Here is a 17,013-nt window from a genome sequence, read left to right as displayed (position 1 = left end):
TATTTTTTTAAGCTTTCCTTTTTCATCACAATATATAACATTTGAAATGATAATAATGCCATAAATTAAAAACGTTTCACAGTGATTGTTCGAATTCCTTTATAATCACAAAATTCATGGACCCAGAAGAGAGGTCCCCTGGGTATGTCTCTGTTTAATATGTATTAGGGAGGGAGTTCCTGGCTCTTACTTCTTAGCCTTCTCCAAAGGAGGAAACTCTTTCAGTTCCCTCAGGGATGACCTTCGATGTCTCACAACACTAAAGTTTTTCCAGCAGTCTTTTGGGAACTGCTATAGTTGTAGCCTTTTCCTATTTGTCGTTACCCCTGATTAACCTGGGAGAAAAATGATTCTTCCCTTTAATGATCTAGGTTTATTTCTATGAAGGGCAGTGTGTCTCAGACTTACCTCTTGCTCCCTGCAGTCTTTTGGCCTTGGAGCAGCTGTATAGATATTTATTTGTTTTTGTTGCTTTCCTTTGGAACCTGTGGAATTTTGGCTCCAAGTCAGGGGAAATTTGGGGTAATTCCCCATAAGTGCTTTTGCCCCCATATCCTTTCTGTAATTATGCTTATTCATATTCATCTTTAAGTCCTATTACCTTGTGCAGCTCAGTTTTTTTCTTTATAGGAAAGTTATGGCTGGGCTCATGCCTGTAATCCCAGCAGTGGCTCAAGTCTGTAATCCCAGCATTTTGGGGCCAGGCGTGGTGGCTCACGCCTGTAATCCCAGCACTTTGGGAGGATGAGGCGGGCGGATCACAAGATCAGGAGATGGAGACCATCCTGGCTAACACAGTGAAACCCCGTCTCTACTAAAAATACAAAAAATTAGCCAGGTGTGGGGGCGGGTGCCTGTAGTCCCAGCTACTCGGGAGGCTGAGGCAGGAGGATGGCGTGAACCCGGGAGGCGGAGCTTGCAGTGAACCGAGATCGCGCCACTGCACTCCAGCCTGGGCAACACAGCGAGATTCTGTCTCAAAAAAAAAAAAAAATCCCAGCATTTTGGGAGGCTGAGGTGGGCAGATCACTTGAGCCCAGGAGTTTAAGACCAGCTTGGGCAACATGATGAAACCCTGTCTCTACAAAAAATACAAAAATTAGCCAGGTATGGTGGCATGCGCCTGTAGTCCCAGCTACTCGGGAGGCTGAGGTGGGAGGATTGCTTGAGCCCAGGAGGTACAGGTTGCAGTGAGCTGAGATTGCACCACTGCATTCCGGCGTGGGTGACAGAGCGAGACTCTGTTTCAAAAAAAGAAAAAAGAAAGCAAAGTTAGAACCACCCTCAAGCCCTCACCCAGACAATTGCTTGTAAAGTAAGTCAGACAGTTAAAAGCAGTGGCATTTTATAGCAGTAGGGAGGGATAGCTGATAATAGAATAGGGATTCGGACCAACAACCAGCATTAAAGCCAGCAGTGCTGGGGTAAACAGCTCTTCACATATTTTCAGATATTGTTAGCATCTCCAAGGGCGTTACAGATTTACTCTGAAATTATCAATTTTCATAGTGAGCATCATCAGAAAAAAGTTTACACCTGTACCCTGTATAACAGGGATCTGCATACTGTAGCCAATAGGTCAGATCCAGCCCATGCTTATTTTTATAGGAGCTGAGGGTGGTTTTTATATTTTTAAATGGTTACATTTTAAATGGTTATATAAGCACCTACATAATCTCTTTTTTGTCTCTTGGCCCTCAAAGCCTAAAATATCTGTGAGCCTGTTAAGAAAAAATTTGCCCACCCCTATGTAGAAGAAAGTTGAAGGGCATGTACTGCCATTGATCCAAGTGAAATTGTTAGTACTTAAGCATTTTTGACATACAAAAAGGTTAATTTCATATGGTTCAAGCTAATATATTTTGAGGACATCGTTCTTTCACAGTGGTTAAAATGCTAACATTTGGGCTCTTGGAGTGGAAGAAGTAAATTTATCTGAAAAATTCACATATGTGGACTTGCTCCTTTTTTCATCTTAGAGAATGACACATTGGCCATCAGCTGAGTGCCTTTCCAGAGATTACCGAAGGGCCCTGAGCTGCAGAGGTGTGTGCTGTCCAGTAATTGCAAGGAAGCTCTTTATTTTCATTTGACTTGTTTCTTACTAAAAGCTCTTTAGGAGAAAACTATCTTCTCCTTACTGGGTGCCAGAAACGTGCTACCTGTGCTCAGCATAGAGATTGCTGCCCCGAGGCCTCTGCTGAGCTTGTCACTTTGTGCCTTTTTTCTGGTGGAGGGAGAGTGAGTGACTGCTTTTCCGGGGGCACACATCTGCATAACACATTGCCTGAAACGCCCTTCCCTGGAACTAGAGTGTGGTTCGTACCCTCTCATGGTTTCCATCTCTGATTTCTTTTCCCGGTGTTGATCCCTCAGTCCAAGGCATGAACACTGTTAATTATTTTATTTGATTTGTTCTCCATTCCTCCCTTCTACGTACTCCTTTGTAGCTTGCTTCTCCTGATCATTAAATAAGATTTGGCTGGTTGCTGTAACCCCAGCACTTCGGGAGGCCAAGGTGGGCGGATCACCGGAGGTCAGGAATTCGAGACCAGCCTGGCCAACATGGTAAAGCCCCATTTCTACTAAAAAAAAAATACAAAAATTAGCTGGGTGTGTTTGAGGGCGCCTGTAATGCCAGCTACAAGAGAGGCTGAGGCAGGAGAATTGCTTGAACCTGGGAGGCGGAGGTTGCAGTGAGCCAGGATTGTGGCATTGCACTCCAGCCTGGGCGACAAGAGCAAAACTCAAAATAATAAATAAATAAATAAATAAATAAGATTTGCTTGTTGAAACCTCAAGCTGACGTTCTGTAGAGGCTACTCATAGCAGAAAGAAATGTTAACCTTAGCAGCCCTTGCTGCCCTCACATAAGGCAGGAAAGCCAATTTGACCTGGGGCCTGCTCACCAGGCCTGTGTCTGAACAGGGCCACAACTGTTCCCTGGAGAAGGGAAACGATTTCAGTAAAAAACAACAGCAACATGCCATAGTTAATAATTTTATCATCAGGTGTGGTCGGAATCATCAGTCAAGGGTCAGCAGTGCATACTGCTGTGCTCTACATTGTTTTTGAGGCTTGTATGTCAGACTGGAGTTTTAATTTTCTTTCTTTCTGTTTTGAGATTATTCTGCCTTTCCAGGCTATCTCCTTTCAGGACAGGGTGCTGCTCTTGGATGGAATGCAGAATGGCATCCATTGAGCACGAAAATAAGAAGTAAATAGCTAGAGCTGTTCTTGCCAGGCTTTTCATACAGATATTTGTGTTTATGTTAAAACTCCAGTTTTAAAATGAGTCATGTGCCACATAACAATGTTTCAATCTATGATGGACTGCATATACAACAGTAGTCCCATAAGATTATCAGACCCTATTTCTCCTGTACCTTTTCTATGTTTAGATATGTTTAGGTGCACAAATACTTATCATTGTATCACATTTGCCTGCGGTATTCAGTACAGTAACACGCTGTACAGGTTTGTAGCCTGGGAACACTAGGCTCTGCCATCTAGCCTAGGTGTGTAGTAGGCTGTGCCATCTAGCCTCGGTGTGTAGTAGGCTGTACCATCTAGGTTTGTGTAAGAACACTCCATGGTGATGTTTGCACAGCAATGAAATTGCCCAACGATGCATTTCTCAGAATGTATTTCTGTTGTTCAGCAACACATGACTATATTCCAGGAATTGCTAATAAAAATTGCATATTTGTTCATTTTTGTCTGTACCTATCCATTCCTTTGGATGACTGCAGCCACCACTGCAACCGCAGCTGTGAGGATCTGGACTGTTACAATAGCTTCCAGACCTTGGCCTGCAGTCTCTTTGCCTGCAAAGTTAACTCATGCATAGTGGCCAAATGAATCTAACTGACGCACGGCTCTGACCATGCCGCTTCCCTGCTGAAAATGTTTAATGTGTTCCCACTAGTTTAAAAGGTCACCCTGGTATTTGAGTCCTTTAGGTTTCCTTTCACTGCTCCTTATTTTTATTACCCATTACTCATGATGAATGATCGTTATTGTTGTTAGTATTATTACTATTCAGTAGACATTTATAGTAGTCTGTGTGGGCTGCTCCTGCCAGAGTACACCCTGTGCCTTTGGGTCACGTCCCTTTGCTCCTGCTGTTTCCCCTCTGGTAGGTGGATCCATCTTTTGGTAACCCGCTAAAATCCTGCTTTTGCCATGGGGTGCAGCAGAGTCGCTCTCTTTCCCAGGGAGTTTCCTGGTTTCCCTGCTGGAAGCACGTGTTCCTGCAGCTCTTAAATCTCCCTCTTGATGCTTGCTTGTGTCCTAAATTCCTTTTATATTTTGGCACATGTATATAATTTGTCTGAACTCCAGTACTATTTCCCTCCTCTCCTCTGTGAGTGAGGACAGTATTATATCTACGGTAGTTGCTCCAGTATTTGTGGAGTCATCTTGGGCTAAGGGGTGGAACTGGATAATAACCATCCTCAGAGCCTGTGCCAGCCAAGACCGAGGGGGAGGGAGTAATTGGATCCTGACGCGGAATAAATGCTTAATAATATATATCGAATGGATGAATGAATGAAGTACTTGCTTAGAAACTTAACTCAGCATTGATAAGGGGAGAAATTCTTTGCATATTACAAGTTTTTGCAAATCCTGTTTTCCAACACACATGGTTCTCTTTAGCTTTAGTTGTATTCATGGTAACTTTTTCCTGAACAACCGCTGTTTACTTTTCTATTTCTAGCTCTTGGGCACAGGTTTTGCCAGTTGTGTCGACTGTCTCTTTAGGTAAATTGTTTCTTGTTTGGTGTTAAGCTTTCACTGTAAGTCTCTTCAGTAGAGGTTGTTTTATGTGGGAGTCCTGTACAACTAGGATTGTGCAAATCCCCCACTTTCTCATTTGCCTCAGTTAGTGCCCCATGGGTGTCCTGGCTTCTGGACCAGTGTTATTGTTATTATTATTATTTTATTTTTTTTGAGACGGAGTTTTGCTCTTTGTTACATAGGCTGGAGTGGAGTGGCGCGATCTTGACTCACTGCAACCTCTGCCTCCCGGTGCCGAGACCAGCTTGGTCAGGGAGATTCTAACCCAGCGGCGCTAGAGGAATTAAAGACACACACACAGAAATATAGAGGTGTGAAGTGGGAAATCAGGGGTCTCACAGCTTTCAGAGCTGAGAGCCCCGAACAGAGATTTACCCACATACTTATTAACAGCAAACCAGTCATTAGCATTGTTTCTATAGATAATAAATTAACTAAAAGTATCACTTAAGGGAAATGAAGGGATGGACCAAATTAAAGAAATAGGTTGGGCTAGTTAACTGCAGCAGGAACATGCCCTTAAGGCATAAATCGCTCATGCTATTGTTTGTGGCTTAAGAACGCCTTTAAGCGGTTTTCCGCCCTGGGCGGGCCAGGTGTTCCTTGCCCTCATTCGAGTAAACCCACAACCTTCCAGCTTGGGCGTTAGGGCCATTGTGAACGTGTCACAGTGCTGCAGATATTTTGTTTATGGCCAGTCTTAGGGCCAGTTTATGGCCAGATTTTGGGGGGCTTGCTCCCAACATCCTGGGTTCAAGCAATTCTCCTGTCTCAGCCACCTGAGTAGTTGGGATTACAGGCGCCTGCCATCATGCCTGGCTAATTTTTGTATTTTTAGTAGAGATGGGTTTTCACCATGTTGGCCAGGCTGGTCTCGAACTTCTGACCTCAGGTGATCCGCCTCGGCCTCCCAAAGTGCTGGGATTATAGGCGTGAGCCACCTCGCCCAGCCTAATGTTATTGTTTTCTTGCCTTGGGGACCTGATGCTTCATGGGTGTTCTGTATTTGGATGCCATACCTCTAGGTGGGAGCCGTTTTGAAATTTTGATTTCTTGTTGGTGAGATATGACCCTTTGTTCTCCAGGGTTCATCAGCATCTCAGCCCCTACACACTAAGCCTGTCTCATGTTCTGATAGCCTTTTACATCTTCAGAGCTTTAACTTTCTCTCATCTGACTTTAAGTTCTATCTTTGGTTCTGGCCCAGGGATTTATTTCTTGTGATTTTGATTTTTTTCTTAGTATTTTCTTAGTTGTTAATGACCTCTCACTCAGTTTTTCCACATGTTTGAAACAGGCAGAGCCCTTCCCTGTCACCTCAGCTCACCATGTTGATTGGAAACTTTATTACCACCATCCTATTAAAGAATTTTAAGATATTTTTGTCACCAAATTGCAATCCCTGATTTCTGCAGAACTTTAGATGTTAAGTATTAATTCAGTGAATGGGTGCTCTGCAGATCCCTCTACTGAGATGCCATGAACCTGAGTAACCACATTTTTGTAGTGTAGCATAGTCTCATCCGTGGCTACCTCCTTACTTGTAGATAACTTTCTGTGCATGTCTCAGAGTCAGTCAGTTAGATTCTAGATTTTTACATGGCATGTGAACCCAACCTGTAAAATTGGTGATCTGAGGCCTGTTGACTGCCATTATTTTCAGATACTCGTAAATACAGACCTTGTTTTCACATACCTAGTAAATAATGTTACATCTTGATGTTGAGACTAGTAAAGAAAGGTTACTTCTATGTATTTATCTTTCACTGAAGAAAGAAATGAAATTTCAATAGTCCAAATTAAGTCCCTTCTTTGTAACTTGCTCTTGCTTTTTTTTTTTTTTTTTTTTTTTTAAACCTCTCTTGTAATTCACTACTTCCAGGGTAGAGATTTGCAGTCTTATTTTGTTGTAATAAAAGAGTGTCCTTTTTGTTTGGATGCTCTGGATCTATCACTTTCCCTTTTGCCAGCAAATAGAGTGGGACTAAGAAGCCCTGTGACAAGTCTTCACCAGGAGGAATCGGATGCCCTGGAAAGAAGCCTACCTGGTGTCTGCTTTTGTTGCAGAATGAGACTCTGGAAACATGCCAGAATAGTCTTTGGAGGGACTTTAGTCCTTTTTCCCTTCCCTATACTCCACATGAAGAGGATTAGGATGCTGGGGGTAGGTCAGAAAGGGTCCCATGTGTGTGAGAGGACAGGCTTTGCCCCTGAGAAAGATGAGAAGAATGTGTTGTCCTCAGGGCAGGAGGCACAGCACCTCTGCTAAAGGAAGAGCGGGGAGGAAATGCCCCAGCCAGACTTGGGAAGCTTAAGACCTATCTTCTGCGAGCAGCCTCCAGAAGGGAAAGGAGAAACGCATGCAACTTTTTATGGGGCCTCATTTTGAAACCAAAGCAAAAGGACTTATTTTTCCAGGTTCTTGGACACTTGCTCATTTATGCAAACCTGAAATTGTCCTCAGGAGAAGTGAACTCTGCTGACCTTCCTTTGCACAAAAGGCCACAAAAATCCGTGCAAGATGAAACCAATAGAATTCTAAACGAATGACTATTTATTTCAGAGTCATAAGATAGGTCAGTTTGTTGTTTGCCTCTGTAGCTTCTAGACCTTTCTGTTATGAATATATACTAAGGAAAAGAAAACAGCAACATATACTATTGAACATTGTATTTATTTTTATTTTTGTTTTTGAGACGGAGTCTTACTCTTGTTGCCCAGGCTGGAGTGCAATAGCGCTATCTCGGCTCACTGTAACCTCTGCCTCCTGAATTCAAGTGATTCTCCTGCCTCAGCCTCCTGAGTAGCTGGGATTGCAGGAGCCCACCACCACACCCAGCTAATTTTTGTATTTTTAGTAGAGAGGGGGTTTCACCATTTTGGCCAGGCTGGTCTTGAACTCCTGACCTGAGGTGATCTGCCCGCCTCAGCCTCCCAAAGTTCTGGGATTACAGGCTTGAGACACCGTGTCCTGCCTGAATATTTTATAGATGATGCTTTGTTAAAGGAATATCTAGACTTTCTAGTCTGTCTTTTTTGATTTTATGGAAAATACTTAAGTCCATGGGATTCCATTTGTTTTCTCCCCTGAATTCTTCCCTAGGAGTGTCCAATTTTTGGGAAAGTTGATCCCCCTCTCCCAGAGTACAAGAAAATTCCACAAAGAGCTTATGTTACATATTAGTTATTTGGAACTCAATACCAATAAATCCAACATGACTTGGCTAACTCTGGAAATCAGGCATACCTGCTGCCATCCTATCCTTGTGTCTTGGGCGTAGTTAGGGGTAAAGAGGATTCCTGTTGTTTTTGAACAAGAGATAGTAGCTTTTTGTTTTGAAATCACTAATCCTCACACCGCAGGATCCAGTTTAAGCAAGTAAGCGGGGTGCAGTTTATAAAGACGCTTCCCTTTCTTGAAGGAAAAGGTACAGTTAAGAGGAGATAGGGTGACCAGTGCCAATTAATAGGTAGAGACTGTGTTTGCTATACTCCTAATACTGTGTTGACTTCTCTGGGGTATTGAGAAGAGTTACATATTGCCCTCAATTCTTATATCTCATCTGTGGATGTGACCAAAGGTGTGTATGTGTCATTTAGAATCAGTTTATGTGATGAAGCAGTTTAGAGGAGGGGAAGGCTGGTAAAGATGTGTGCAGTCAGTAAAGCCCAGGAGAACACAATTTCCAGATCATCTTCCTCCAACAGGACACAATGGTCTGGGGAGGAATGCAATTGAGATCAAGTTGTTGGCAGATCAGGCATGGGAATGCAGGTCTCCTGGGTGGGATTTGAAGGACACATTAAATGGTACATTACGGAGGGATCTGATGAACTGAGATCAAATGAGAAGGGCCTAGGGGAGTGCATATGCCAATAAGAACAAAGAGTATATTCTTAATAAGAAGTTACATTTGTTTTACTTATTTTATTTTTTATATTTATTTATTTATTTATTTATTTTTTTGAGATGGAGTTTCGCTCTTGTCGCCCAGGCTGGAGTGCAGTGCCGCGATCTCGGCTCACTGCAACTTCCGCTTCCCAGGTTCAAGTGCTTCTCCTGCCTCAGCCTCCCACAGGCACCTGCCACCATGCCTGGCTAATTTTTTGTATTTTTAGTAGAGACAGGGTTTCACCACGTTGGCCAGGCTGGTCTTGAACTCCTGACCTCAGGTGATCCACCCACCTTGGCCTCCCAAAGTGCTGGGATTGCAAGGGTGAGCCACTACGCCCAGCCAGAAGTTACACTTATTACCATTAAGTTATTAGCCACTTACATAGACACTGTTCTGAGCACTTAATGTGTATACTTTTATTCTTCACTACAACTCTGTTACATAGATGCAACTATTATCACTCAATGACAGGAAACTGACGCACACAGGAGCTATAGAAGCAACTTACTTAAGCCTACACAGACAATGGTGGAGCTGAGATTTGAACCCAGGCCTTTCAGCTCCAGAGTCTGTGCTTTTAACCACGCTGTGTGCCTGCTTCAGTAGATGTGCCTGCTTCAGTAGATGTCAGAGGGGTGTGACAACCAAGAAAAGTTGTTGGGGAGAGAGGAAGTTCCAAGGTCAGGATTGCAGTGGAGCGGGTCCTAGAGATGTAGTGTTCATTTGGTGGCCACACGAAAGAGTGGGTGGTATAGAGGGCAGTGACAAGTCAACCTTATCAGGCAAGTCCTGGAACCAGGATGGCGAAAATAACAGTCCAGAGCCCTTACTCCGTGCTGGGCACTGGGAATAGAGCAGTGAAAAGGTAGATGAGGTCTCCGCTCCCATAGCACTTCTATTTGTTCTAGTGATGGAGACAGGTGATAGGAAAGCCTTCCAGTAGAGGAGATAATTGTGGATCATGGTACCTGCTATGGAGGAATGAAGAGTGTGATGGAGGGATACTGGTCACGGCCCACATGATGTTGGGTGACCAGGGAAGGTGTCCCTGAAGAAGCAGTGCTTGAGCTGCAATCTGAAGCATGGGGAAAGCCCAGTCTATGAAGAGCTGGGAAAAGCCCATTACAGACCAAGGGGTATGGACTGTTTAAGGAATGGCAAGGAGCTAGGGTGGCCAGAGCATAGCAAGTGTGGTGGGACCTGGTGGGAGATGAGGTTGGAGAAGGCGGCCTGGTCAAATCAGAGTGGAGGGCCTTGGTAAGGAGTTTCAGCTGTTTCCTAAGAGTAGTGGGGAGCCACTGAAGGTTCAGTAGGTGCGGGGCATCTAGGGTGCTAAATGGATGTGCCTGTTTGATCGGGAGGGGCAGGGAGGTGGCGAGAGCAGCATGCAGACAGCACATTTAGGAGGCTTCTCCCCCGTATGGTAGCTTAAAGGTTTCCATGGCTTTTCTGCCTGGGGAACAGCGAGCTGCACCTCAGAGCTTCTCAGTGGTCAAGTTGTGATCAGAGTTCACAGCAACAAGACTTCACACCCACCTTTTAGCCATTGACTGCCCATTTATACTTTATATAGAGAGAAAAACCAAGGTATATGAACTTAAAAGATTAAGCAATTTTTATTTGTTTGTTGTTATAGGTATGGGAATTTTTAAAACAGTTACTTTATAGGTAGTGGATGCTTTTGATATTGGCAGCAGAAAACCCTTCATTGGATGATTTTCTCCTTCCCAAGATGGAGACTCAAAATGGAGACACAATTAATTGCCCACTCAATGCCCATATCCTGTTCCATTGTTGCTCATAGGGCTATAGTTTAATTCAGGGTGGTGTGGAGATCAGCCTCGACAGTAAATTGTGATGATTAAGCCAATATACCAGTCCTGAACCCTGATTTTCCAGCATTCCTTGTAGCAAGCGTGGCCCTGTGACCTACTTCTGGCCAGTGAGACCTGAGAATAAGTCCACTGGGATGGGAGTGAGGTTGCTGGGAAAGCATTTATTGTCTCTATAAAGCCTGACAAGTGAGCTTGTCAGTACCCTCCCTTGCTTTCCCATTCTTTCTGCCTTGAATGATGATAAGATGCCTGGATGTACAGCAGCCTTCATGTCACCATGAGGTGACAAGCATGAAGGAAAGTCCAAGAGCCTCAGAGATACCTGCTCTGAAGTTGTTTTCAAGCCAACACCTGCAGCCCTGGGCCTTCCAACTCCTTTCTTTTTGTTGAATCCACTGTTAGGTAGGTTTTCTGTTACTTAAAGCTGAATGGACTGTTAAATTAAGCAGATATGAAGATGCAGATGTTATGAGCCTTTTCCTCATTATTGTGACAGCCTTATACATGTCCTTGATATTCAGTATGACCTTTATCTTGTGTGAAAACAGTCTTTGAAAAGAAAGCTCTAACTTATATTAAAAGTTGTTCACAGTTCAAAGTGATGAGTTGTGGAGTTGTGGACTTGGAAATGTAATTTTCAAAATAAATGAACTCCTCTGTGTGAACTTGCTGTAGCAAGTACCGTGGAGATATACTTCATGGGCAGTATCTTCCTTATGGCCTTTTTTATGATACTCTTAGTTTTCTGGTGAACTATATTGTGTGTATTTATGGCTTTATAGGAAACTATAGCAGTACTGGGGTAATAGCATAAATAGTCTGATTTCTTGAAAATGTTAAGCTCCAACAGGCTTTATTGGATTTCAGGGTAATGGTATTATTAAATTTTTTGCCACTTTTCAAACTTCTTGTGGCTGAGTTCCAAGCTGCTGCTTTTAAGAGATTTGGGGGCTGGTTCTGTTCATTTATAGAAAAAAGTTATCCTGGAATTTTCTATTGCTAAATTGAGGGGTAGGGAGAAATAATTTAACTTTTTTTTTTTTTTTAACTGCCTTGGATTTGGGTATAACACTCAGGATTACTTTCCACATGGAAGGTAGAAATGGCTTTGCAATATGTATCATGGAGATAATATAAGGTATGAAATGAAAATTGTCTTCTCTAGTTTATTGGGAAAAAAACTAGAAGTCATAGGGTCATCAAATTGTAAAGAGAAAAGAATTTTGCACATCATATAGTAAAATTTCACTTTTTTCCCTAGCCTTGGAAACTTGAGAACTGGAATGCTTTCAGTTATTCATTTAAAAAATAAAAATATGTGCAGTTACCCTATGTATCCTCTTCTTTAATGAAAAATTGTTCCAGCTGGGCACGGTGGCCTACGCCTGTAATCCCAGCACTTTGGAAGGCCAAGGCGGGTGGATCACTTGAGGTCAGGAGTTTGAGACCAGCCTGGCCAACATGGTGAAACCCCGTCTCTACCAAAAATATAAAAAATTGGCCCAGTGCAATGGCTGGTGCCTGTAATCCCAGCTACTCAGCAGGCTGAGGCAGAAGAATCGCTTGAACCCAGGAGGCAGAGGTTGCAAGCCGAGATCATGCCACTGCACTCCAGCTGGGAAACAGAGTGAGACTGTCTCAAAAAAAAAAAAAAAAAAAAAAAGAAAAGAAAGAAAGAAAGAAAAATTGTCCCAAAGGAACGAGAAACACTGTATAACCCCAAGAACCTTGACAAGAAGGCTTTTTAAGTCACTTGTTTCAACTACCTCATTTTACCGAGAGGAAGGGTTACTGCTTTAAGGTAGACCAGCCAATTAGCCCTTGGGCAGGTAGGAACAGGACCACAGAAACTGTTAGGTGTGTTAACATCCTCAGTGCTGTTGCTGGAATTCACGATGGCAGTATCTTATGTGGGATCAGTGCTTGATCTTGTCTACGAGAGCCGTGAGGGTTTGACAGACACTGATATGACACGGCATCCCAGGCAGAACAAATGGAAGAGGCTTGTGAGTGGGAGATGTTTAGTAGCTTCAGTATAGAGTGAGGCACTGGTGTGGTGCCCTGCTTGGGATCAGGTAGGAGAAGAACGGCTTATGTCCATGCAGATTAGGGACAAGTTGGAGTTAGTTTGACCCATTTGGGACAGAATATAGAGGGTCATAAGAGCCCATCAGTGAAGTGAGATTTTGTTTTGGTATGTATGTATGTATGTATGTATGTATGTATGTATGTATTTATTTTTGTACAGACAAGATCTTGCTATGTTGCCCAGGCTGATCTCCAACTCCTGTCCTCCAGTGATCCTCCTTCCTCAGCCTCTAAACGTGCTGGGATTACAGGCATGACCTACCATGCCTGGCCCAAGTGAGATTTTATTTGGTAACCAGTGAAAAGCTTTAAGAATATTCATGTTGGTGACAGTTAACACTTACACAGCAATTACTGTGTGCCATCACCATTCTGAGTGCTTTATACACACTCTCCTATTTAATTCCCACAACAGACATTTGGTATAGATATTCTCATTATCTCCATTTTACAGTGGAGAAAACGGAGGTTAGCTGACTTACCTAAAGAGACACTCAGAGGAAGCAGTGGAGATGGAATTCAAACCGGGGTGGCCCAGCCCCAGGGTCCTGGCTGTTGATAGCCTGGAGCATGTATATGTGGTGGTGATAAAGGTGGTAGATGCTCTTAGGAAGGCAGCTCTGCCGGAGAGTACAGTTGGATTGGCATGAGGGCAGACAGGTAATGAGAATATCGACTGTAGGCCTTCGGGACGGTTAGTAAGAGCCTGGCCTAGAGGTGACCGTGGAAATGAAAGGATGAGAATTCACATGTTACTAGCTTCAGAGGATGGATTAGTGCCAGGTTTCTGACTGGTCATGGGGCCAGGAAGGGATGGAGTCAGAAATGTCTGAGATATTGCTTGAATGTCCACCTAACCCAGTTAGGGAAGTTGAGAGAAGATTTGGTGGGAGAGTGATGATTTATTTTTACAGAGCCCTGTTTTCCTACTTTGTGACCAACTAGTGCAGTGGTTCTTAACCTGGGACTCTGGGGAAAACTGTCTAGAAAAGAGATGCATGTAAGTGTGTCCTAACAGATTTCTGTGAGTTTTTGGAGTCTGCCAAGCTCACATGTTGTTTTAGCATGGCCTTGGACCACAGAAGGTTTCCAGTGTTTTGAGGCAGTTTGTGGCTGAGGCACTTAGAATTCTATGGTGGCTTGTCCCCTTCCCAGCTTAAGAATCTGTGGGTGTGAGCTCAGGAGGAGGGGATGGGTGTGTGTCTGCATTTTAGAGACCCGCCTTTGTTTTAGCTTCCCTGGCCCTGATTCCTGACTTCCGCTTTCCTTCCTGCCCTTAAATTCTGTTGAGGAAAGCAGGAGACTGTAGCTGGAGATAGAGGAGGTCCTTGGTGTTTCTTTGTGAACTTGCATCCTGTGTCGAGGGAAACACCCTGTTCCTGGTGGCGGCCTCCGGGCTCAACTCTTCCTACTGCCGCCTTTCTGAGAAATGTGACCCTGGCCAGGTATGTCTTCTTGGAGGCTTCTAAATGCAGGTCCCAGCTGAAGGGCTGAGAAGGAACAGCAGGTTGTTCCAGGATAAGTAGCTGATACCTTTGTGGAAAAAAATCCTGACGTGGATGAGAGAACGTAGAGCTTGGCAATTTGGACTTCTGTTTCATGACCATTTCTCCCTTTCTCTTCCCTTCCTCTTCTCCTTCCATTCCTTCTCCCTCCCTCTTCCTTATTTCTTATTAGAAGAGTTGCTAATTGTGCATGGTTAGTAACTGTGACTGTACCTATTTTTATCTTCGACTATGGTTTTCAGGCTTGATTTTCCAGGGAAAGGTAACATTGGCAAGTTGCAGGTGACGTGTGGAATTTGTAGGAATGGCTACACAGGAAAGATGAAGGGAACTAGAAGTCTTGGCTACCCCTGTCCTCCAACCCCTTAAAACCCTCTGGAAAAACAATATGCATGTGTGAATTTGAATCCTACTTCAGTCACCAGCAGAATGTCCATGCGTGTGCCAGTTCCCTAATTTCTCATCTGTAAAATGGGGATGGTGATATTTACTTCTTTCCAAAGGGTGTTGTGACACACAAATGAGGCAGCATATGTGAAGGAATTCTAAGCATCTCTCTTATCTCCTTGTTCCCGTCTAATTAAAAGTTTCTGTATTGTACCTTGGAATGATCCCAGAAATACTAGGAGGGAGGGAGAATCTAAGTGCTATATTAAATTGCTTTTTGTATGTTTATTCCATTTCTACATAGTAACCATGTGAGGTAAATATTTTTATTTATTTATTTATTTTTTATTGATCATTCTTGGGTGTTTCTCGCAGAGGGGGATTTGGCAGGGTCATAGGACAATAGTGGAGGGAAGGTCAGCAGATAAACAAGTGAACACAGGTCTCTGGTTTTCCTAGGCAGAGGACCCTGCGGCCTTCCGCAGTGTTTGTGTCCCTGGGCACTTGAGATTAGGGAGTGGTGATGACTCTTAACGAGCATGCTGCCTTCAAGCTTCTGTTTAACAAAGCACATCTTGCACCACCGTTAATCCATTTAACCCTGAGTGGACACAGCACATGTTTCAGAGAGCACCGGGTTGGGGGTAAGGTCATAGATCAACAGCATCCCAAGGCAGAAGAATTTTTCTTAGTACATAAGAAAATGGAGTCTCCCATGTCTACTTCTCTCTACACAGACACAGCAACAATCTGATTTCTCTGTATCTTTTCCCCACATTTCCCCCTTTTCTATTTGACAAAACCACCATCGTCATCATGGCCCATTCTCAATGAGCTGTTGGGTACATCTCCCAGACGGGGTGGCGGCCGGGCAGAGGGGCTCCTCACTTCCCAGAAGGGGCGGCCGGGCAGAGGCGCCCCCCACTTCCCGGACGGGGTGGCAGCCGGGCGGAGGTGCCCCCCACCTCCCTCCCGGACGGGGCGGCTGGCCGGGCGGGGGCTGCCCCCCACCTCCCTCCCGGACGGGGCGGCTGCCAGGCGGAGACGCTCCTCACTTCCCAGACGGGGCAGCTGCCAGGCACAGGGGCTCCTCACTTCTCAGACGGGGCAGCTGCCGGGCAGAGGGGCTCCTCACTTCTCCGACGGGGTGGCTGCCGGGCGGAGGGGCTCCTCACTTCTCAGACGGGGCGGCTGCCGGGCAGAGGGGCTCCTCACTTCTCCGACAGGGCGGCTGCCGGGCGGAGGGGCTCCTCACTTCTCAGACGGGGCGGCCGGGCAGAGACGCTCCTCACCTCCCAGACGGGGTCACAGCCGGGCAGAGGCGCTCCTCACATCCCAGACGGGGCGGCGGGGCAGAGACGCTCCTCACTTCCTAGACGGGATGGCGGCCGGGAAGAGGTGCTCCTCACTTCCCAGACTGGGCAGCCGGGCAGAGGGGCTCCTCACATCCCAGACGATGGGCGGCCAGGCAGAGACGCTCCTCACTTCCCAGATGGGGTGGCGGCCGGGCAGAGGCTGCAATCTCGGCACTTTGGGAGGCCAAGGCAGGCGGCTGGGAGGTGGAGGTTGTAGCTAGCCGAGATCACGCCACTGCACTCCAGCCTGGGCACCATTGAGCACTGAGTGAACGAGACTCCGTCTGCAATCCCGGCACCTCGGGAGGCCGAGGCTGGCGGATCACTCGCGGTTAGGAGCTGGAGACCAGCCCGGCCAACACAGCGAAACCCCATCTCCACCAAAAAAATACGAAAACTAGTCAGGCGTGGCGGCGCACGCCTGCAATCGCAGGCACTGGGCAGGCTGAGGCAGGAGAATCGGGCAGGGAGGTTGCAGTGAGCCGAGATGGCAGCAGTACAGTCCAGCTTTGGCTCGGCATCAGAGGGAGACCGTGGAAGGAGAGGGAGAGGGAGACCATGGGGGAGACGGGAGGGAGAGGGAGGGGGAGGGGGGGAGGGGGAGAGGGAGAATATTTTTATTTTTTGAGAGGAGAGAACTGAGGTTCAGAGAGGTTTAAAACAAAATAGCTTCACCACCTGCTACATATGTGGCAGTTATTTACTATCTTGCTGCCTGTTATGACATCTATAAAATGAGGATAATAATAGTTTTCTCTCCATGGAGTGGTTATAAGGATTGAAGTGGTTAATATATATGAAGTCTTAACATATAATGCCTGGTAAATAGTGTGATTGATATATTAGCAGTTACAGGGTGAGTGTCTGTTATACAAGATGTTTGGGACCAGAAGTATTTTGGATTTCATATTTTTGTTTTTGGATTTTGCAGTGTTTGCATTATACTTACCAGTTGAACATCCCAAACCCAAAACTCCAAAATCTGAAATGCTCCAAAATCTAAACTTCTGGAGCACTGACATGATGCTCAAAGGAAATGCTCATTGGAGCCTTTTGGATTTCAGATTTTTGGATTTGGGGTGCTCAACTGGTGTTATCATTAAGGAAACTGCCAAATGTCTTCTAGGCCACTGTTTGGTGAAATCTG

At 45.0% G+C, this 17,013-nt stretch overlaps 1 protein-coding gene across 38 annotated transcripts in view; it reads left to right on the top strand.

The window, feature by feature from the left end:
- APBB2 (amyloid beta precursor protein binding family B member 2) overlaps window positions 1-17,013 on the top strand; it is a 401,712-nt gene that overhangs the window by 150,572 nt on the left and 234,127 nt on the right. For 6 of the 38 annotated variants that reach the window (XM_063808775.1, XM_063808768.1, XM_063808757.1 and 3 more), the window contains one exon: window positions 2,451-2,568. The exons of 31 other annotated variants lie outside the window; for them this stretch is intronic. The gene's annotated coding sequence lies outside the window, so the exon portion shown is untranslated. Of the gene's footprint in view, window positions 1-2,450; window positions 2,569-13,997; window positions 14,065-17,013 lie in introns of those variants that run through there. One more of the 38 variants, XM_054682844.2, reaches the window with a different exon arrangement.

The sequence above is a fragment of the Pan troglodytes genome, chromosome 3 (genome assembly GCF_028858775.2).
Source record: "Pan troglodytes isolate AG18354 chromosome 3, NHGRI_mPanTro3-v2.0_pri, whole genome shotgun sequence".
In the NCBI taxonomy this organism is placed as follows: domain Eukaryota; kingdom Metazoa; phylum Chordata; class Mammalia; order Primates; family Hominidae; genus Pan; species Pan troglodytes.
The sequence above is the reverse complement of the archived record's forward strand: the minus strand, read 5'-3'. Positions and strand labels throughout refer to the sequence as shown.